The sequence below is a fragment of the Procambarus clarkii genome, chromosome 18 (assembly GCF_040958095.1).
Source record: "Procambarus clarkii isolate CNS0578487 chromosome 18, FALCON_Pclarkii_2.0, whole genome shotgun sequence".
Classification (NCBI taxonomy): Eukaryota; Metazoa; Arthropoda; class Malacostraca; order Decapoda; family Cambaridae; genus Procambarus; species Procambarus clarkii.
Genome location: NC_091167.1, coordinates 32,621,424 through 32,643,948, shown reverse-complemented (window position 1 = coordinate 32,643,948; position 22,525 = coordinate 32,621,424). Strand labels below are relative to the sequence as shown.

At 45.1% G+C, this 22,525-nt stretch overlaps 1 protein-coding gene across 1 annotated transcript in view; it reads right to left on the bottom strand.

Annotated features, from left to right (window-relative positions):
- The window catches only part of LOC123754399 (serine/threonine-protein kinase Nek7), a 45,414-nt gene that overhangs the window by 13,375 nt on the left and 9,514 nt on the right, over window positions 1-22,525 (bottom strand). The gene's annotated exons all lie outside the window — the stretch shown is intronic.

Here is a 22,525-nt window from a genome sequence, read left to right as displayed (position 1 = left end):
TCCCCCTCCTTTCCCTCAATCCCATCCCAAATCCTTATCCTGACCCCTTTCAAGTGCTATATAGTCGTAACTGATTAGCGCTCTCTACAGATGTTGCCTTTCGTTTCCTTCCTTGTGAATTACATTTGACCTTTTGCAAAATTGGTCTGCTGGACCTTACAATTTATTAAGTATTTTAAAAAGATCTGTAGATGAAATCAGCCCTGGAGTTATGGTTGGTTTGCAGACTTAGTCCTGAGGGCCTCAATCTTCCCCGTTGTCGTTCTACGATTAACTTTTTCCATAGCAGTTATATATATATATATGTCCTTTTTGAGGGTGAGGTCTCCATGTTTGAATACATTAGTCCAGTTGGGATGCATCAGGGCTGAATACTCACTTTATTTTCCGTTAAATTAATGGTTTAATGTTTATTATTTTACTTTATTTTATTTATTTATATACAGGAATTTAAATTGGGTTTGTGAGAGTACATAACATTGGCACTCTTACACACTAGAAGGTGAAGGGACGACGACGTTTAGGTCCGTCCTGGACCATTCTCAAGTCGATTGTGCTCTTACATTCTTGCATGTGACATGTTCTTACATTTGACTTGCAAAGCCACTAACACGCATATAGCGTTTCGGGCAGTTTATTTAATTATTCCCATTATTATGATTTGGCTGGCTCTTGTTAAGTGCAGCTCTTGCTTGCTATATAACTTGCTCTTGCTAAATAACTTCAATAACTCTTGCTTGCTAAATATATATGGATGTATATATTTACAAAGTAAATACTGCATGGTGGATCATGACTCCTCCCTGCAGGTCCTTTTCTTTATCAGTCTTCTGCATGAGTGTGTTGTTGATATGTGGGTTGTAATGTGCGTGTATTATTATAGCCTTCGTGTCTGGACACGTTTCTTTTCACCTGGTGCCTTTGTTCACCTCTAGTAGGTGATTGGTACTTGGGAATTAGGCAACTGTTGTGGGATGTATCACGGTGGATAACAGAAGCTGGCCTAGAGAGGAAGGGAGGGAACCTCGAGAAGCCAAATAGGCTTCCCGTCTCCGATTATGGGAAACAATAAGGCAAACCATATACAGTATACATCCAGAAGTGTACCCTGCTTCTCGTGTATATGTGCCGAGTTTACTTTTGTCCTGAAATATGTTCAGGACAAAAACAAAAACAGCCACACTATTGGCTGCCTCGCCAATAGTGTGGCGAGGCAGCCAGATGGTAGGCTATAATGTTTACCTAATGGTCGGGGGGCAGGAAGCCTGAAACGTGACTAACCGTATCTGTACCAATTGGGGGATCGAACCTGCTGGGATCCTTTTTGTGAGCCGAAGATGGCGCCTACGTTACAGGATCGATCAGGAGATATGGCACATATATGCACTTTAATATTGTAATTTCTTTAAAATATTTAGGATATAATCATAATATCAGTATGGATGTATATATTTACAAAGTAACAATAATACAATGATGCTTAAAATTAAGAGTTGGTTTTTAGATTCCAAGAACGATAAATATAAAGCACAAATATATATCATAGAGAACTCGTCATCTTCAATTTGTGCTTGAAGCCTAAAAATAAAGGCATCATGTCTCCCTCACGCACTTAACATTCACATTTCAATCCGTTCCCTTACTTTTCCACTCCGTAAAAGATAGAACTGTTTTACCTAATCAGAAACGGAAAACCCAGGCAACCCACCTTGTGGCCAATGTGCCAAAAAAAGTCAATATAACGATGCTTTAATTCTTACTCTAAAAAAAATCGCATTTTTAACGGATTGGTCAATTGAGTTAAAAAAAAGTGAGGTATTTGATAAGGGGGGGGGGAGGGTGTCCCCCACAAGAGCAGTCCTCAGAGGGCGCTGCCCACCCCAGGTGCCAGTCTCCGGACGGGGACGCGCAATTTATATAACTGCTCTCCCTCTCATCTTCATTTAGCCATAATTGATATAAATGAGCGTAAGAACCCAATTCCCGTCGAGGCCAACGATGACATATTGCCTGAGGTAATGGGGCTTCCCGCGCGCGGGTCCATCGAGAAGTCAAGCCGTTCACGACACCCATTACCGACATTTGTTGTGGTCACATTATAACATTGTGGAACATTATTGTGAGGCTACAGAATGCTTAAGTCGAGAACCTGGGTGTATAAAGGTTAATAGAACTGGGGCCAGATTCACGAAGCAGTTACGCAAATACTTACGAACCCTGTCTATCTTTTCTCAATCTTTGGCGGCTTTGTTTACAATCGTTCAACAGTTAATGAGCTTGAAGCACCAGGAGGCTGTTTATAACAATAACAACAGTTGATTGTGAAGTTTTCATACTAGTAAACTGTTTAATAAATGTAACCAAAGCCGTCAAAGATTGACGAAAGATGTACACGTTCGTAAGAACGTGCGTAACTGCTTCGTGAATCTGGCCCGTTGTTTATAATCCACTGTTAAGGTGGGGTGAGTGTCTGGGGGAAGAGAGAAGGAGTGGATCCGCGCACACCACAAAGGTTCCCGCCCGCAGCAGACACTGTGAGGGTGACTGTCTTCCTCCAACAGTGACAGAGCTACGCCCAAGACTTACGGGGATCAGCAACTTTGCAAGTCTTTATCGCCTCACAGCAAATGATATAACCGTGACTAAGGTTACATGTAAACAGTATTGGATACAGGTTGTTGTTGTTGTTTTAGATTTAGCTACTCAGAACGAAATGTCCATGTAGCACGGGATATAGTGAGCCCGGAATTGAGTTCGGTTATTCGCGATAACCTTGTTTCTGTGATATTTGGGTCAAAGTTTTAAATGAAGGTGGGGTTTTCTCCTTTTCCCCTGTTTCGTTTTCGCTTCTGTTTTATCGCACAGATTTTAGTCTTGTTTTAATAACATTATCTTGGTGGCGGATATAGATGCAGAATGTTCACTAGTGTGTCACATTCTTCAAATGCTTTTCTAATCATTGTAGTCGCTGTGGAATTTGCAACTAATGCAGCTGCTGTCGTTGGATTAATGTTGAGTTTGATGCGCAGGGCTTCAGTAGCTTCACATTCCAGTAAACAGTGCAATAGTGGCGCCTCTACATCTGTTCCACAGATATGACACTCTTTAACTTTATTACCTCCCAGCAACACTTGTAACCAAGTCTGAGTCTGTGTATGGCTACTGTAATGTCTCTGGATATCTTTTTGTCAGGCTTGAAAGAGGAGTAACCAGTGGCTTGTTCGTACCATATCGCAGTGGATCTTCCTTCCGCTACTTTGGCTCTGTGGCGACTTTTGATAGTTGGGAGCATTTTCTTCTCGATTTGCTCCTTAACCTGTGATGGATACAGGTTGAAGGCCGTGCTTATAAGGACTTAAGGAAGTGTTGGGTTCATTTTTACACCTCGACCGGTGCAGCCTGGGCGTTGCTTGTACAACTGGCATCTCGGTGTTTAGCTTAACATGGGAGTTTATAGGTACACCTTAGTTCATGAGATCTTAACTGGTGTTGTTGAAGCCTTTGACCTGTCCGTTTCCTGTTGGTGTCTTGTCTTCACTTCTGTTGTTACATTTATTTCATTCACTTTCTCATTCATCAAGGTGTGTGGGAGTGTGTGTATTCGTGTGTGCACGTTTGAACGTGTGTGTATGTGTGTATGCATGTCTGTGTACATGTGTGTGTGCATATACGTGCATGTACGTATTTTCTTCGCGACCCCTGTTAAAATGAAACGTCGGTGTGGGAGGATCTTACATGAAAACCAGATAATTTTACCCTGCATGATTACACACACTCACGCGCTCTGGTGAGCAAACAGAACACAACTAAAATTGACGAATATTGTTTGTTGTGGCTGCTATCGGGGTCAATTATGGCCGAAATGATCATAGTTCTAACGTTTATACACATGAATCACTAGTAATTGGTTCATGTAAGGTCCACGCACAGCTGTGAGGCGAGCGCCATCACTGGGAGCTGGTGTTGCCTCCAGCAATGCTTAGGCTTCTTTGTCTACGATGGGGCTGTCCCAGCTGGTTTGTTGTCGATTCTCAGTAGGGTTGGTCTGAGGGGCGATGGAGGTAGAGCTCCTGGACCACAGCAAGAGTGCATGAGAGGGGGGGGGGGGCACTCCTGGACCACAGAGTGCATGAGAGGGGGGGGGGCACTCCTGGACCACAGAGTGAGTGCATGAGAGGGGGGGGCACTCCTGGACCACAGAGTGAGTGCATGAGAGGGGGGGGCACTCCTGGACCATAGAGTGCATGGGATGGCTTCAGTGGAAGCCTCAGGACAGGCGTAGAGGATTCAGTTGAATCCTAGGCGCTGCATTGCTTTTGACAACGTCGTGGTGTAGCGGTTTAGGGCGTGTATAGGCCACCATCTCCAGTGGCCTCGATGGGGACAAGAAGCCTGCTAATAATTGTGTAAATCTGTCCCTTGCTGCTGAAGTTAATGACGCCCATTACGTTAATTACAGTCCCCTGTATATTAATTTAGTTAACTGACCGTGCGTAGTGACCATTAACTCTGAGAATTAACTACCCCCCCCCCCCCTTGTGAGTCGGTCTAATTGCCCCGGCTGGTTAGGTTAAACAAGGCCTTGTTATACAACTCCTGACATGCTATCTAATAGTTGGGGACATGAAGCCTTAGGGAGGTCCCCCCGCCCCCCCCCTACCCCTAGGCCAACGACTAACCTTCACTAGGATGCAACCCCACAAAAGTTTATTAACTCCTGGGTACAAGTTTACTGTTAGGTGAACAGGTACATCAGGTGAAAGGAAATGTTGCCAAAGCGCTTCTGTTCTGCCGCGGGAGTCGAACCCGTGGCCGTTCAGTTTGTGGCCCCTACTGCACAGCATGGTGTGCTGGAATATGTGGTTGTAAAGGATAGTCCTGAGTAAATAAATAAATAAATAAATAAATAAATAAATAAATAAATAATTACTTAAATAAATTAAGTGTAAATAAACATGCATTAACATCAATCACCAATATTTACAAACGCCAACCACCTGCCCTAAAAAAAACACGATGTCCCCCTAAGTTTCAAGATTCGAACTAGGAACCTTGAGAGTGCGGCTCCAACGCAATAAGCCTCGCCTCACTACACCCTGGTAACACGAATGAGCATTATACTTAACCATGCAGGTGAAGGCGGCGGCACCTGTGGGGGGAGAACAGTACTATATATGTGTACTCAAGTGCGTTCTAAATACTAGCAAAAAAAACGCGGGATTAGTTGAAGATGTAAACCTAGAAGGGTTAATTACCCTGATTAAAGTTACCAGCAGTGCCCGTGGTGCAGTGGTAAAGCACTTGCCCGGTGCTTTGGCCTGGGTTCATATCCTGGCCAGGGGAAGATTGACTAGGCTCCAATCCTTAACTGTAGTCTCTGTTCACCCAGCAGTGAATGGGTACCTGGTTATTAAACGATTTGGCGGGTCGTATTGCGGGGAAAATTCGGATTAAGGACCTGCCTGAAACGCTATGAGTGCTGGTGGCTGTACAAGAATGTAACAACTCTTGTATATATAAAAAAATATAAACATTACGTCGATGCTGCAAGAGCTTACTGTTGTTGCTGATGTTTACATACGGGACATCTTGTTTTCCGCTATGAGGTAAGTTCATGTTTATTGAGACAAGAAAGAAATACATCTCAAAGGGATAGAGTAGCTTAGGCTATTTCTACCCCTCCCCCACCCTCGCTATGAGGTAAAGGAGCAATAACCTACTGTGCGTGTGTGAGGAAAAGTGAGCATATGAGAAAGAAAGTGTGTGAGAAAGTGAGTGCGTGTGTGAGAAAGAAGGTGTGAGGAATATCGTGTTTATATACCAGTGAGCCGCTCAATACCCTGAAGGTAATACCTTGCAAGTCTCGCTGATCGTCTAAATAATGCAGCCCGTCCTCGCAAACAAAGATCCAAGCTCGTTAATCCAGCCGCCAAACCCCCTGTTTATGAATGCAAAACGGTTTACACACGACTCACAATTGAAGACGTCCGAACACTTCCGGAACAAATGCTTCGCTGACGACTTTTGTTCGAACCACAACGCTGTAAATGCTTCACCCACGTACTACAAATACAAATAATCGCCAACAGAACCTAAACACCTAACCTAACCTAACCAGTGTCTAAATATACTAATAAATAACGATAATTTATATATGAGAAAATTACAATTTTGAATGAATAGAATGTTAAAATTAATGAATGCGTCTTTGGGGTCGACCGCTGGGTGGAATGGACTTGGTCTGAGAACGGGTTGCATGCAGAAGATGTGTTATCCTGGTCACTTGTTTACTAGGCCACCGGGTCACGCCCTGGCACACACACAATAAACAGAATTGTACAGAAAATTATAATTTTCTTCGCTATGTTTACTTGCCATAAAATTAAATTAAAAATACCTTAGGGTAATTAGATCATGTTAATTAATCACCTTATTTCAGCAAGACTTTGTCACATTTGTCGTAGTCACTGGTTTCACATCATCCTCATTTCTAATTTCTCACCGCCTATCACATTCTCATTGTCTTCCCTATTATCACAGATACACACAAAAGGAGAGACATGTTCCTCATCAGATTCAAAGCGTTCTGAGACAGATTAAAAAAACAATAAAGAGATGGGGTGGATTGTATATTCTTAGACTGGCCAAAAGCCTTTGACTCAGTTCCTCACAGGAGACTAAACTACTAAATTGGAAGAGAAGGCTGGCTGAAAGAGAACCTGAGAGACAGGAGACGGAGTAACATTGTGCAGAGTAAGAGCTGGTATTCCACAAGGGACACCGCTCCTGTGCCAGGTAAGTTCACTACGGGCTCACCATAGCCCGTGCTACTTGGAACTTGTTCCGAATAGCTGAATCTATAACAACAACAACATCCACAAGGGAGAGTACTGGTACTCTTTGTTTTTGATCTGGGTGAAGGATCTGACCGGAGAAACCAACTTCTGCAAGTCGATTGCAGATAACGCGAGTTTATTGCAATAAACCAGAGGACTGGAACAAGCAGCACGCGAAGTCTGACAAGGTGCTACTCCAGTACGTTCCTAATAAATGCAAAATAATTACGATGTGATGATTAGAAAAGTAGTAGTGTCTTGCCAGCTGACAGATAGAGGCCAGGTGTGATGGAACGTCCGATATGAACAGCATATAACGGCAGCTGCGTATGATGTAATGACAAATTACGATATCCTTCGTAATATTTGTAGTGACTCAGCAAGGAGTCATTAAGGATACCCTACCGAAAGCATGCGCAAAAATACTGGAGTATGCAGCACCAGCATGGAGTCCACACCTTCTCAAGCACATAAGAAGTCTTTGTGCTTGTCCATAAGATAGGGAACTACGACGACACGGCTGAAAGAATGAAATACTTAATCTACACCTCGAGAGTAAACATGTCCATTACTGCGCCTATATTGACTTGACGACATCGTCAGGTGAACAGTTGAGACGGTCGCGGGAGTGTCAACAAGGTGTCAAGCAGGTTAATGACAGCACCTGCACCCCCCCCCTACACAAGCATGACCCCCCGTGACGGACACGCACACCACCTGACCGCTTTGTTTCCTGTCATTCCTTTGTGTGTGTTCTTAGCTAACAGGGAGGTGGGGGCCACGGGGAGAGCTCACATTCTTATGTTATGGCTGCATTGTGGAGCCACAGGGGGTGGAGGGTGGGCGGAGGTTGGCCTGGGGTGAGGGGGTGGGCGGAAGGTTTCCTTGGGGGGCGGAGGGGTTACCTGGGGTGAAGGGTTTCCAGGGTGACGGGTGGGTGTGGAGAGTTACCCGAGGTGGAGGAGGCCAGAGAGAGGAGGAGAATGCTGTAGGGTCGGAGAATGATGGATTATTTGGGGTTGGAGTGGGGAATTATCACGTATACATCATCCCCCCCCCCCCCCCCCGTGTGCTGTTCCCATGACTCGCTCCTCTGCACTCAATGACCCGCCCCTCTGCACTCAATGACCCGCCCCTCTGCACTCAATGACCCGCCCCTCTGCACTCAATGACCCGCCCACTCCGCCTAAATCCCCGCTCTACCACCACAAAACTACATCAACCAGTTACCTTCCTACCACCAACCACCCAGACAACGCCACCTCAGACATGCCGGTTACGACACAAAACGTTTCACGATAAAATTCAGTGATTTACGGGTTTTCCGATATATCTGAAACGGATAATTCTGATTGGCTGCAAAAAAAAACGACAATAACAAATCGTCTGGCTGGCTCTGTCTATTATTTTAAAGTAGACTGGATATTTAATATTAATTTAAATTGGATCTAAGATGTGGTCATGATTATTGAACATATAGTCTTATTGATTATTAATTTGTGAAAGTTCAAGTAATTTGTTCCATATATGCAGAACATTTGAGCAGTTCTCATAAACAATGCTCACATGCTGGTTAATCGAGCCACCAAACTCCCTGCTTATGAATGAACACATTTTACTCACGACTTCTGATAACGTTCCAACATTTCATGAATATCGCCATCGAACTAAATAACCGCAAAATCCTTATATATGTCAATACTAATTTATATACGAAAAATGTAGTTCTCTCGTTTATTTGTAGTATTCTCTCTCTATTTCTCTTTCTCTTTCTCTTTCTCACTCTCTCTCTCTCTCTCTCTCTCTCTCTCTCTCTCTCTCTCTCTCTCTCTCTCTCTCTCTCTCTCTCTCTCTCTCTCTCTCTCTCTCTCTCTCTCTCTCTCTCTCTCTCTGTTGTGTTGAGTCTTTTGTTTCTCCACATCCCGTATTGCGTTCCAGAGGTGATGGGCCTTATTAGGTACTTTCAGAAAAACTGTCACCTTTCTTCGGCTGATTCATTAATTGCTCTTACAATCCAAGGCTTGAATTTCTTTCTGACCTTGTAACCAAAGGTCGCCAGGAGCCACGTCTGACGACCCGGTAGTCATCTGATCCGGATATGTGAAGATCACAGTCGATGTTTGTTTTCCCCATTTCTGGGGTCGTAGGGATTTCAGGCTTGATGGCCGGCGATCGGATCTAATAGTCATTAGTTTGGTTCTAATGGTCTGTTGCTGTTCATAATCCTTCTTATCCGTTGATTATCCAGAAATTTTGATAGATTTTATTCCACCGGGAACGCTTGTTACAATGTTTTTGTATTTTATTTTGGAGTTACCCTTTTTTGCAGGCTTTCTTCGTAATGCTTCCATTAACTATATTATACATTTTCATTAACATTATAGATTACTCTTCTGGTGCATTAGTGCCCTTGTCACTAGACACCTGGCCAGGTAAACTTGTGAAGCTTGTCACTAGACACCTGGCCAGGTAAACTTGTGAAGCTTGTCACTTGACACCTGGCCAGGTAAACTTGTGAAGCTTGTCACTAGACACCTGGCCAGGTAAACTTGTGAAGCTTGTCACTAGACACCTGGCCAGGTAAACTTGTGTAGCTTGTCACTAGACACCTGGCCAGGTAAACTTGTGTAGCTTGTCACTAGACACCAGGCCAGGTAAACTTGTGTAGCTTGTCACTAGACACCTGGCCAGGTAAACTTGTGTAGCTTGTCACTAGACACCTGGCCAGGTAAACTTGTGTAGCTTGTCACTAGACACCTGGCCAGGTAAACTTGTGTAGCTTGTCACTAGACACCTGGCCAGGTAAACTTGTGTAGCTTGTCACTAGACACCTGGCCAGGTAAACTTGTGTAGCTTGTCACTAGACACCTGGCCATGTAAACTTGTGTAGCTTGTCACTAGACACCTGGCCAGGTAAACTTGTGTAGCTTGTCACTAGACACCTGGCCAGGTAAACTTGTGTAGCTTGTCACTAGACACCTGGCCAGGTAAACTTGTGAAGCTTGTCACTAGACACCTGGCCAGGTAAACTTGTGTAGCTTGTCACTAGACACCTGGCCAGGTAAACTTGTGTAGATTGTCACTAGACACCTGGCCAGGTAAACTTGTGTAGCTTGTCACTAGACACCTGACCAGGTAAACTTGTGAAGCTTGTCACTAGACACCAGGCCAGGTAAACTTGTGTAGCTTGTCACTAGACACCTGGCCAGGTAAACTTGTGAAGCTTGTCACTAGACACCTGGCCAGGTAAACTTGTGAAGCTTGTCACTAGACACCTGGCCAGGTAAACTTGTGAAGCTTGTCACTAGACACCAGGCCAGGTAAACTTGTGTAGCTTGTCACTAGACACCAGGCCAGGTAAACTTGTGAAGCTTGTCACTAGACACATGGCCAGGTAAACTTGTGAAGCTTGTCACTAGACACCAGGCCAGGTAAACTTGTGAAGCTTGTCACTAGACACCTGGCCAGGTAAACTTGTGAAGCTTGTCACTAGACACCAGGCCAGGTAAACTTGTGAAGCTTGTCACTAGACACCTGGCCAGGTAAACTTGTGAAGATTGTCACTAGACACCTGGCCAGGTAAACTTGTGTAGCTTGTGGCCAGGTAAACTTGTGTAGCTTGTCACTAGACACCTGGCCAGGTAAACTTGTGTAGCTTGTCACTAGACACCTGGCCAGGTAAACTTGTGTAGCTTGTCACTAGACACCTGGCCAGGTAAACTTGTGTAGCTTGTCACTAGACACCTGGCCAGGTAAACTTGTGAAGCTTGTCACTAGACACCTGGCCAGGTAAACTTGTGTAGCTTGTCACTAGACACCTGGCCAGGTAAACTTGTGTAGATTGTCACTAGACACCTGGCCAGGTAAACTTGTGTAGCTTGTCACTAGACACCTGGCCAGGTAAACTTGTGAAGCTTGTCACTAGACACCAGGCCAGGTAAACTTGTGTAGCTTGTCACTAGACACCTGGCCAGGTAAACTTGTGAAGCTTGTCACTAGACACCTGGCCAGGTAAACTTGTGAAGCTTGTCACTAGACACCTGGCCAGGTAAACTTGTGAAGCTTGTCACTAGACACCAGGCCAGGTAAACTTATGTAGCTTGTCACTAGCACCAGGCCAGGTAAACTTGTGAAGCTTGTCACTAGACACCAGGCCAGGTAAACTTGTGAAGCTTGTCACTAGACACCTGGCCAGGTAAACTTGTGAAGCTTGTCACTAGACACCAGGCCAGGTAAACTTGTGAAGCTTGTCACTAGACACCTGGCCAGGTAAACTTGTGAAGCTTGTCACTAGACACCAGGCCAGGTAAACTTGTGAAGCTTGTCACTAGACACCTGGCCAGGTAAACTTGTGAAGATTGTCACTAGACACCTGGCCAGGTAAACTTGTGTAGCTTGTCACTAGACACCTGGCCAGGTAAACTTGTGTAGCTTGTCACTAGACACCTGGCCAGGTAAACTTGTGAAGCTTGTCACTAGACACCTGGCCAGGTAAACTTGTGAAGCTTGTCACTAGACACCAGGCCAGGTAAACTTGTGAAGCTTGTCACTAGACACCTGGCCAGGTAAACTTGTGAAGCTTGTCACTAGACACCAGGCCAGGTAAACTTGTGAAGCTTGTCACTAGACACCTGGCCAGGTAAACTTGTGAAGCTTGTCACTAGACACCTGGCCAGGTAAACTTGTGAAGCTTGTCACTAGACACCAGGCCAGGTAAACTTGTGAAGCTTGTCACTAGACACCTGGCCAGGTAAACTTGTGAAGCTTGTCACTAGACACCTGGCCAGGTAAACTTGTGAAGCTTGCCACTAGACACCTGGCCAGGTAAACTTGTGAAGCTTGTCACTAGACACCTGGTCAGGTAAACTTGTGTAGCTTGTCACTAGACACCTGGCCAGGTAAACTTGTGAAGCTTGTCACTAGACACCTGGCCAGGTAAACTTGTGAAGCTTGTCACTAGACACCTGGCCAGGTAAACTTGTGAAGCTTGTCACTAGACACCTGGCCAGGTAAACTTGTGAAGCTTGTCACTAGACACCAGGCCAGGTAAACTTGTGAAGCTTGTCACTAGACACCTGGCCAGGTAAACTTGTGAAGCTTGTCACTAGACACCTGGCCAGGTAAACTTGTGAAGCTTGTCACTAGACACCTGGCCAGGTAAACTTGTGTAGCTTGTCACTAGACACCTGGCCAGGTAAACTTGTGTAGCTTGTCACTAGACACCTGGCCAGGTAAACTTGTGAAGCTTGTCACTAGACACCTGGCCAGGTAAACTTGTGAAGCTTGTCACTAGACACCAGGCCAGGTAAACTTGTGAAGCTTGTCACTAGACACCTGGCCAGGTAAACTTGTGAAGCTTGTCACTAGACACCAGGCCAGGTAAACTTGTGAAGCTTGTCACTAGACACCTGGCCAGGTAAACTTGTGAAGCTTTTCACTAGACACCTGGCCAGGTAAACTTTTGAAGCTTGTCACTAGACACCTGACCAGGTAAACTTGTGAAGCTTGTCACTAGACACCTGGCCAGGTAAACTTGTGAAGCTTGTCACTAGACACCAGGCCAGGTAAACTTGTGAAGCTTGTCACTAGACACCTGGCCAGGTAAACTTGTGAAGCTTGTCACTAGACACCTGGCCAGGTAAACTTGTGTAGCTTGTCACTAGACACCTGGCCAGGTAAACTTGTGTAGATTGTCACTAGACACCTGGCCAGGTAAACGTGTGTAGCTTGTCACTAGACACCTGGCCAGGTAAACGTGTGTAGATTGTCACTAGACACCTGGCCAGGTAAACTTGTGTAGATTGTCACTAGACACCTGGCCAGGTAAACGTGTGTAGATTGTCACTAGACACCTGGCCAGGTAAACGTGTGTAGCTTGTCACTAGAAACCTGGCCAGGTAAACGTGTGTAGATTGTCACTAAACACGTGGCCAGGTAAACTTGTGAAACTTCTCCCCACAGGTATGTACGTGTGTCATCGATTATCGTGTATCTTAGTGTGACAGTGATAGGCGCGGGGGTGGGCCGGAGGGTGACGGGGACACACCGGAATGTAAAATAAATAAATACAAAAATAATCATGAGCCTTGCCACTTGGAGTGCAGTAGATCGGTGCTCAGCAGTGCTTACATGTACACTTTTGTGATATATTTTCACGGTGGGACAATTAGTATAGTTATTTTATTACAACCACAAAGTTCCCCCTGAATCTGCGTCTACGTAGGTTTAAGTACATTTTACCTAAGTCTGCCCTTGTCTGTGGTTCTCTGAGAATGAGCAGGTATAACTTAGATATTTCTGAGCTCTCCGATTTCTGCCCAACTGTGCCTACATGAATTAAGTTTAAACTATTTTCAACATTTTGTTTGATTCCAGCAAATCAATCTGAATTCACCCGAGTCTAATGAAGCCACCCAGAATCAAGCTGATTCAACCTCAGAATATATGAATATACCTGAGAGTGTCTGAATCGAGCCGGCTTCCTGAGTCCACCTGAGTTCTTCCTGTCGGAGAACACCCCGAAGCTTTCTGAGTCTACCTCATGAGTCCATCCGAGTTTATCAGAACCTACTGGAGTCTACTATCTCAATTTACTCGGTCCTACATAAAGCTAACATATGTGCTTCAGTTCACCCTAGGGCACCCGAGTCCAGTCGAAGCCATCCGTATCCACCCAAAGCCACCTTTATCGTCCATTTATCTCTACACGTCTCCTGCAATCCACGCGAGTCTAGGTGAACAGGGCCGAGTGGGGGACGAGTCTCCGTGGACACGGCCGAGTGAAGCCCAAGTCTCAGTGGACACGGCCGAGTGAGGGCCAAGTCTCCGTGGACACGGCCGAGTGAGGGCCGAGTCTCCTCGGCCTCACTAGCAGCAGCGGGTGATCAACATCGCGTGATCACAGTCACGAGATCTTTCTTGTCCTAGGTTGGTCAAGGCCGCACCCAGCTGCTGGTAGTATAATTGGCCAGACTCTAAACCAGTGTTCTCTTGCTGTTCTTTGTTCACCATGTGCCGTCATCACAGGCTATCTGTCACTCATGTCTGTGCCGGTTGTCACTGACAGGTGTCAAATCTGTCAGAGTCACGTGTCCTCAGTCACTAGCACGTGTCAACTATTCCAGGTAAGTGTTTAAATACCTGATCTGTGGGTGCGTACATTAGGTATACGCGTGCGCGCAAGTGCGCATACATTAGCCTAAGATCCCCAGTATAATTGCAGCTACCAGTCACACTCCTCCCCCCTTATTACTTCCCCTCCCACTACCCCTCCCCAGGAGTCAGTTGAGTAATGTAATAAGTTGTGACGGAAATATATATATATATATATATATATATTGTGACGATAATCTCCTTCAAGAGATTGAGCCTGCTCTTCCCTCCAAAATTACGTCTTCACAATTATATAAAAAGACTATGGAAGAAATGTCCAACAACACCAGCACCAGCAAGGCTTGCCAGGGTGAGCAGAAACGTATGCAACCAGCCACCTGTTCGAACTCCAACCACCAAACTACCCGTTGATCGCTACGGCTCCGCTGATTGGTCGCCGGTCTGGCTGCACCTGCACTCGCCCCCAATACTACCTGATGTCTGGGGTCGCCCCAACATCAGTCCTCAGAATGTTCCGTGCTTTCGTAGCCAGCACTCCTCCCAGCTAGACGTTAGCGTGTACTGAGAGAGGTGGTGGCTTTAAGCCAATATTCCAGCACCTCCCACTAAACTTTTGTTGCACTTCTTGTTATTTTGACTTAACGTAACTTTTCATTGTGTCATTTAAGTATTCTTATTATTTTGATTCATTGATTTTATTATAAGAATTTGTTTGTGCATTATTTTCATGTTTTGATTTATTTAACGTAATTAAAATTTCATTGTTAAAGTTTACTTGTGTTTTGTGTGTCTTCTCCTTACCTTACCACAGACGAAGTTCCAGTTTTTTCTATTTTTTTTTATAACTATGTGACGAGGCCATACCCCTAGCCTTAAACAGCCGAACACCAACGCGTTACCGTCACAAGTTATATGGGGGCCTGTCCGGGAGCTTCACTCAGGTACTGGTGCCAAGTGGTAATTTATGGTAAGCGTATTTAACTTTGTTAACGTAGCTTTACTATTTTTCATTCAATTTCATTTTTTATAAGGTGCGGTGTATTGTGCATTACGAGAGTAACATATAGTGAAGGTGAGACAACTTTGGATTACGTGGTGACTGTAGGCCGCAGTCATACTCTTAATTGGTCATCTCTCCCTCCTTGTTATTACTCGTGTTTACCATCTATGTCCCTTGAATATTTCTCATTCTGACAGATCATCATATTGGTACCCTGGTACTGTGGTCTGCCCCGGGTCAAGAGTACCCAATCTTCTGCAATCTGACTGTAGGAGGACAAAGAGGGCCATAGTTCCTCTAGCTCGAACTTTAGTTGCTGAATTGGGACCTCAGCAGCAGTTCTCGTCACCAGTTGACACCTCGCACCCCTACACGTCAGTCAGAGATGATGATACATACAACGGTAGGGAATTAGCTTATTTTTTCAGAGCACAAAAGTTCGCTAATTCTGTAAGTATCATATTAAATTCAGTGGGAAAAACTTGCTTTATGTCCTTTAGAGACTTGGCAAGGTATGCCTACATCCTTGGACTACCAATTTTACTTTTGAAGCATTTAACTGTTTCATTTGTTTTCGAAACTTTGTTTCATTTGTTAGTAGGATTTTCTTGCCCTTATTCTCTTACATGAGTACCGGGTACAAGATTTCCTGCGCCCTTGATTTAATTTAATATCTTTCACTTAACGTTAATTGTTAAAGATCACACAGGATAGGTACCAGTTGCCACGTTGTCCTGTTTCTGACATTTCATTATTGAACATTCGTGTACCTTTATTTGCTAATTTCACCATGTTTCGTCTCCAAACTTTCCGTGCAAATCCAGCAGGTGAAATAGGGACTTTAAGTCGTGCCAAGAGGACTGAATTACAAACTCTTGCACATGAGTATCAACTAGAAGTTCCCTACCAAGCCAACAAAAATGACCTACACAACCTGTTGCTGGATTACTATTTAGAGCAAGGTAAGATAGACTCTGAAACTCATGAAACTTACTATATTGCAGATAAACCTGACTTGGCAACGCTGAAACTCAAACTAGAACTGGCAAAGATTGAAGAACGAACAGCTGCCATACGAAGAGAAGAACAAGAACGCGAGGCTGCCTTGAGGAGAGAAGAACACGAACGTGGACTCGCCCTCCACGAACGTGAGGTCGCCTTGCTCCATGAACGTGAGAGAGTACAGCTTGAAACAAAACAACGCGAGTTGGAAATACAACGCGAACATGACAAGCAACAAGCAACTCTAGCTCTAGAGTGTCGTCAACGTGAAATCGCCTTGGAAACTTCCCACTTCACTCAACGCCAGCAAGCTACTGCCAATCTTCCCGTCAGTTTTAATATATCACATGCAAGTAAGTTAATGCCATCCTTTGTAGAAGCAGAAGTTGATGTTTTTTTCACCACCTTTGAAACCCTTGCTAATCAACTCAGTTGGCCTGTCAACCAATGGGCCACACTTCTCAGAGTCCATCTTACAGGTAGAGCTGCAGTTACACTCAGTACTTTGGCGTCTGAGAATGACTACTACACTCTGAAACAAGCAGTGTTGGACGCCTACCTCCTCTCTACTGAAAGTTATAGAAGGAAATTCCGTGACCACCTGAAGGCAAGTACCACTACCTTCCTCGAGTTTGCTAACACGAAACGGAGGTATTTCATGAAATGGCTGGAAGCAGCACATGTCTCTACTTTTACAGAACTCGTCAACCTGATGCTTGTTGAAGAATTCTTGAGACGTGTGCCGCCTCCTGTCCGCCTCTACTTAGCAGATAAAGAAGAAACCGACTACCTGAAGTGTGCTAAGTCGGCTGACACTTACAGCCTCATCCACCGGCTGACACCTGAACCATCCTCCAGTAAGAAGTCGTGGTACAGTTACGAGAAGGTGAGCCCCGATCAAGCTGGTTCACAACTGTACTGCAAATATTGTAGACTCTATGGACATACCATAGACAAGTGTGGTAAGTCTCAATACAAGGGAACCACTGACCAACAACGACCCAAACCAACTCCTCCTAAGTCCGGTAAGCCTGTGATGAATGTTGGTGTTGATGTTAATGATCTTTCTCTTTTCAGTAACCACCTGTATACTGGAACTGTCTCTGCCAACGGTTCAAATCCGGAGGGACGTTTCAAATTGAAGATCTTGAGGGACACAGCGGCTCTACAATCGATCATCTTGAAGTCGGCTGTGCCCAACATAGTCTACACCGGGGAAACAGTCTTCATCACTGACCTCACTGCTACCACTCCATACCCTCTCGCCAGAGTCCATCTGGATTGTCCCTACGTGAACGGGGAAGTCCAAGTCGCCGTCAGGGAAAAGCCTTTTCCCATGCCTGGAGTGCAACTTCTCCTAGGCAACGACTTGGCAGAAGACCTGCAACCGACCAACCTGATCGTCATGGACAAACCCCAGGTGTGTAACTCTGTGCCAAGTAACCCTATTCTTGAGTATGTTCCAGCAGAGGTTCAAGAGAGTGATGAAGTTTCTCCTCCGGTTCTCGTGACCACCCGTGCACAAGCCGCACGTCCACAGCCAGCTGACTCTACTGCTACCGCTGTCCCTCAAGACCCTCAGAAACTACCCCCGCATCTGACCAAGTTGGAGTTCCGTAAGTTGCAGAGGGAAGATCTTACTTTAACACCATTGTTTTTCCAGGCTGAGACTCAACCCGACAGTATTCCTGGGTTCTTCCTAGAGAACGACTTGCTCTACCGCAGATATAGACCCAGTAAACTGAAGGAGGAGGACGATTGGGCCAACACCGAACAACTTGTGATTCCCACCAGCCTGCGGCCCACTATTCTACACCTGGCCCACGGAGCATTCTCCCACTACGGCTTCAACAAGACTTACCATGGGATTCGCCAAGACTACTACTGGCCAGGTATGGTAAATAACGTCAAACAGTACGTAAAACAGTGTCATACATGTCAGATGGCAGGCAAACCGAACGTCTCCATTCCCAGAGCACCACTGATTCCCATACAGGTGCCTGCGGAACCTTTCCACAGACTCATAATAGACTGTGTCGGTCCTTTACCTCGGACCAGTTCAGGTAACGCCTACATCCTAACCATCCTGTGTCCTACCACCAGATTTCCCATAGCAGTTCCAGTGAAGAACATCACGGCTGCTACGGTTATCAAACATCTATTGAAGATCTTCACTCAATACGGATTTCCCAGGGAGATTCAAAGTGACTGTGGCACCAACTTCACCAGTGATCTCTTCAAAAGGACACTGGAGGAGTTCAACATCAAACAGGTATTGTCCAGCCCCTATCATCCTGCTTCACAGGGTTCTCTTGAACGTAGTCATCAGACCATCAAAGCACTCTTGAAAAAGTTTTGTAGTGAAACCTCAAAGGATTGGGATAAGCAGATTGACCTAATAATGTGTATTTTCAGAAGTCTCCCCAATGAGTCCCTAGGAGTATCTCCTTATGAGATGCTCTACGGCCGTAAGTGCCGTACTCCCCTTAAGGCTTTCAAAGACTCTCTCAGAGATGCCACCTTCAGTGAGCATCAGAATGTGCCCCAGTTTCTTCAAAACCTTCAGCACATTCTAGAGAGAGTCCACCGCTTTGCCCATGATAATCTATTGAAAGCCCAGGTGAGAATGAAGACTCATTACGACCAGACCAGCAAAGTAAGAAAATTCAAGCCGGGAGACTTCGTCCTTGCTTATTTCCCTATCCCAGGTTCACCTTTACAAAACAGATTTTCAGGACCCTACTGCGTCAAAGAGTGCAGGAATAATAATAATTATGTGATAGAGACTCCTGATAGGCGGCGGAAGACCCAGCTGTGCCACGTCAACCTCCTGAAGCAATATAATGGTACTCCTCCCACTGTCTTGACTAACTATTCCACATTCACAGAACCCTACATCCACAGTGAGACCTTCCCAGCTTCTCCTCCCGAAAGCACTGACAAGGAGTCGGCGCTTTCTAATTCCAAAATCCTTAATGATCTTCCCAAATGCTTTCAGGATAATAATCGTGCTCCTATGCCCTCTTCTAATTCCACTCTCACCTCGTCAGATAAACCCTTCATCCTCCATGTTGACGCTAGGGGTACCGACGTTGGTGGTGTCGTGATGCAACAACGAGGCGAGAAGAATACACCTGTCAGCGACTACTGCTACAAGGATCTACGGAACAATTGGCAAGGAGCTTCTCTTCCTCATCCTGAAGCTTCAGCACTTCACTCCACACCTGAAAAGTGCTCGGTCCACCATCAATACGGACCACACCACCCTACACCTCCTGCAGCACGCCCACTTCTCATCTCAACGTCTTCTACTATGGGCTTGCTACCTGCAGAAATTCAACCTGGAGACACGCTATACCAAGAGTCTGACAACATCTTAGCCCATGATCTCTCCAGAGTTTATGAAGTAGAAGCGACTCCATCCATTACTCCACCACATAACGACGTACTTCTTCCAGAACCGCAGGCTTCGGGGGAGAGTTGTGACGATAATCTCCTTCAAGAGATTGAGCCTGCTCTTCCCTCCAAAATTACGTCTTCACAATTATATAAAAAGACTATGGAAGAAATGTCCAACAACACCAGCACCAGCAAGGCTTGCCAGGGTGAGCAGAAACGTATGCAACCAGCCACCTGTTCGAACTCCAACCACCAAACTACCCGTTGATCGCTACGGCTCCGCTGATTGGTCGCCGGTCTGGCTGCACCTGCACTCGCCCCCAATACTACCTGATGTCTGGGGTCGCCCCAACATCAGTCCTCAGAATGTTCCGTGCTTTCGTAGCCAGCACTCCTCCCAGCTAGACGTTAGCGTGTACTGAGAGAGGTGGTGGCTTTAAGCCAATATTCCAGCACCTCCCACTAAACTTTTGTTGCACTTCTTGTTATTTTGACTTAACGTAACTTTTCATTGTGTCATTTAAGTATTCTTATTATTTTGATTCATTGATTTTATTATAAGAATTTGTTTGTGCATTATTTTCATGTTTTGATTTATTTAACGTAATTAAAATTTCATTGTTAAAGTTTACTTGTGTTTTGTGTGTCTTCTCCTTACCTTACCACAGACGAAGTTCCAGTTTTTTCTATTTTTTTTTATAACTATGTGACGAGGCCATACCCCTAGCCTTAAACAGCCGAACACCAACGCGTTACCGTCACAATATATTTGAGTGAGGTGGGAAGGGTGATGTGGCATTACATTTGAGTGAGGTGGGAAGGATGATGTGGCATTAACACAAGACAGAACACTAGAGGATATTAATAGGGTATTAAAAGTATCAACACAAGACAGAACAGAAACAATGGGTATTGAATAGAAGTGTTTGTAGAAAGCCTATTGGTCCATATTTCTTGATGCTTCTATATTGGAGCGGAGTCTTGAGGTGGGTAGAATATAGTTGTGCAATAATTGGCTGTTGATTGCTGGTGTTGACTTCTTGATGTGTAGTGCCTCGCAAATGCAATGCAATGTAGTGCATTGCGAGGCACTACACATCAAGAAGTCAACACCAGCAATCAACAGCCAATTATTGCACAACTATATTCTACCCACCTCAAGACTCCGCTCCAATATAGAAGCATCAAGAAATATGGACCAATAGGCTTTCTACAAACACTTCTATTCAATACCCATTGTTTCTGTTCTGTCTTGTGTTGATACTTTTAATACCCTATTAATATCCTCTAGTGTTCTGTCTTGTGTTAATGCCACATCATCCTTCCCACCTCACTCAAATATATATATATATATATATATATATATATATATATATATATATATATATATATATATATATATATATATATATATATATAGTATCCATATATACCATATATGGTATATATGGTATGGTATGTATTGGGATGGTAGCCTAAGTTGGAACAGAAAACGGTGCGTTTTCTTTTCTAACTTAGGATACCATCCCAATACCGCGAGCCTCTACCATTCTAATCAGTCTTAAATAAGGAACAGTATCACAGGCTTTGCTGAAGTCAAGGTACACAGTGTTGCAATCCTTTCCATGTCAACTGCATCAAACATGACGGAAAAAAGAGCGTGAACAAGTTTGTCAGACATGAACGGGTCTAATAGAGCCATTTTGTGAATCCTTCAATAATCCATGCCGTTAAAAGAGGTATACGAATGGCCGTTACTTTGTGTCGATTCGAAAAATTCTTCCACAATAGACGTTACGTTAATTGGACGATATTTCAAGTGATCTATCGTCCCTTTCTCCCAGACCGTCGCCACAGTGGGAACGTCGTGGGTTCGGTACTTTGACTGGAGTTCAAGTACGTTTATTGAGACAATAAAATACATCACAAGAGGATAGAGTAGCTTAGGCTATTTCTTTGGCTGGAATAATTTGTTAAATATCTCCCCTCCCCCCGATTCCACCCAGGTCCCTTCCCCGTGTTCTTGCCAACCTCCTCCCTCTCCCTCTTTCTCCCACAGGTCCCTCCCTCCCTCTCTCTCTCTCCCTCAGGTCCCTCCCAAACCTGTACAATTACCCTGGAGCAAGTCAACCTTGTAGCGTGCATGCCGCTCCCCTTCTCTCTCTCTCCATTCCCACCAACGAATCAATACCTTGGACAGGAATGTGCTCTTTGTCCCATTTCACACTTCACACTTCGTCCCCCTGACACACTTCATGGGAGGACGAAGGGGGGACCAAAATGGGGGGGGGAGAGGCGGGGGGGGGGGGAGGAGGAAAGTAGTTCGAGAAAGTTTCTTTCGAAACGGAGTCCATCGTTTCTCGCCGGTGCCGGGAATCGAACCCGGGTTACAGGATCACGTGTACAGAGTGTTATCCACACAGCCACCGGCGCCCAGGTACGGTGTGTGTGTGTGTGTGTGTACTCACCTAATTGTACTCACCTGATTGTGCTTGCAGGGGTTGAGCTCTGGCTCTTTGGTCCCGCCTTTCAACCGTCAATCAACAGGTGTACAGATTCCTGAGCCTATTGGACTCTATCATATCTACACTTGAAACTGTGTATGGAGTCAGTCTCCACCACATCACTGCCTAATGCATTCCATTTGTCAACCACTCTGACACTAAAAAAGTTCTTTCTAATATCTCTGTGGATCATTTGGGCACTCAGTTTCCACCTATGTCCGCTAGTGTGTGTGCCTTTTGTGTTAAATAGCCTGTCTTTATCTACCCTAGCAATTCCCTTGAGAATCTGGAATGTGGTGATCATGTTCCCCCCTAATTCTTCTGCCTTCTAGCGAAGTGAGGTTTAATTCCTGTAGTGTCTCCTCGTAGCTCATACCTCTCAACTCGGGTACTAGTCTGGTAGCAAACCTTTGAACCTTTTCCAGTTTAGTCTTATCCTTGTATGTGTGTGTGTGTGTGTGTTTACTAGTTGTGTTTTTACGGGGGTTGAGCTTTGCTCTTTCGGCCCGCCTCTCAACTGTCAATCAACTGTTTACTAACTACTTTTTTTTTTCCACACCACACACACACACACACACACACACACACACACCCCAGGAAGCAGCCCGTGACAGCTGACTAACTCCCAGGTACCTATTTACTGCTAGATAACAGGGGCATTCAGGGTGAAA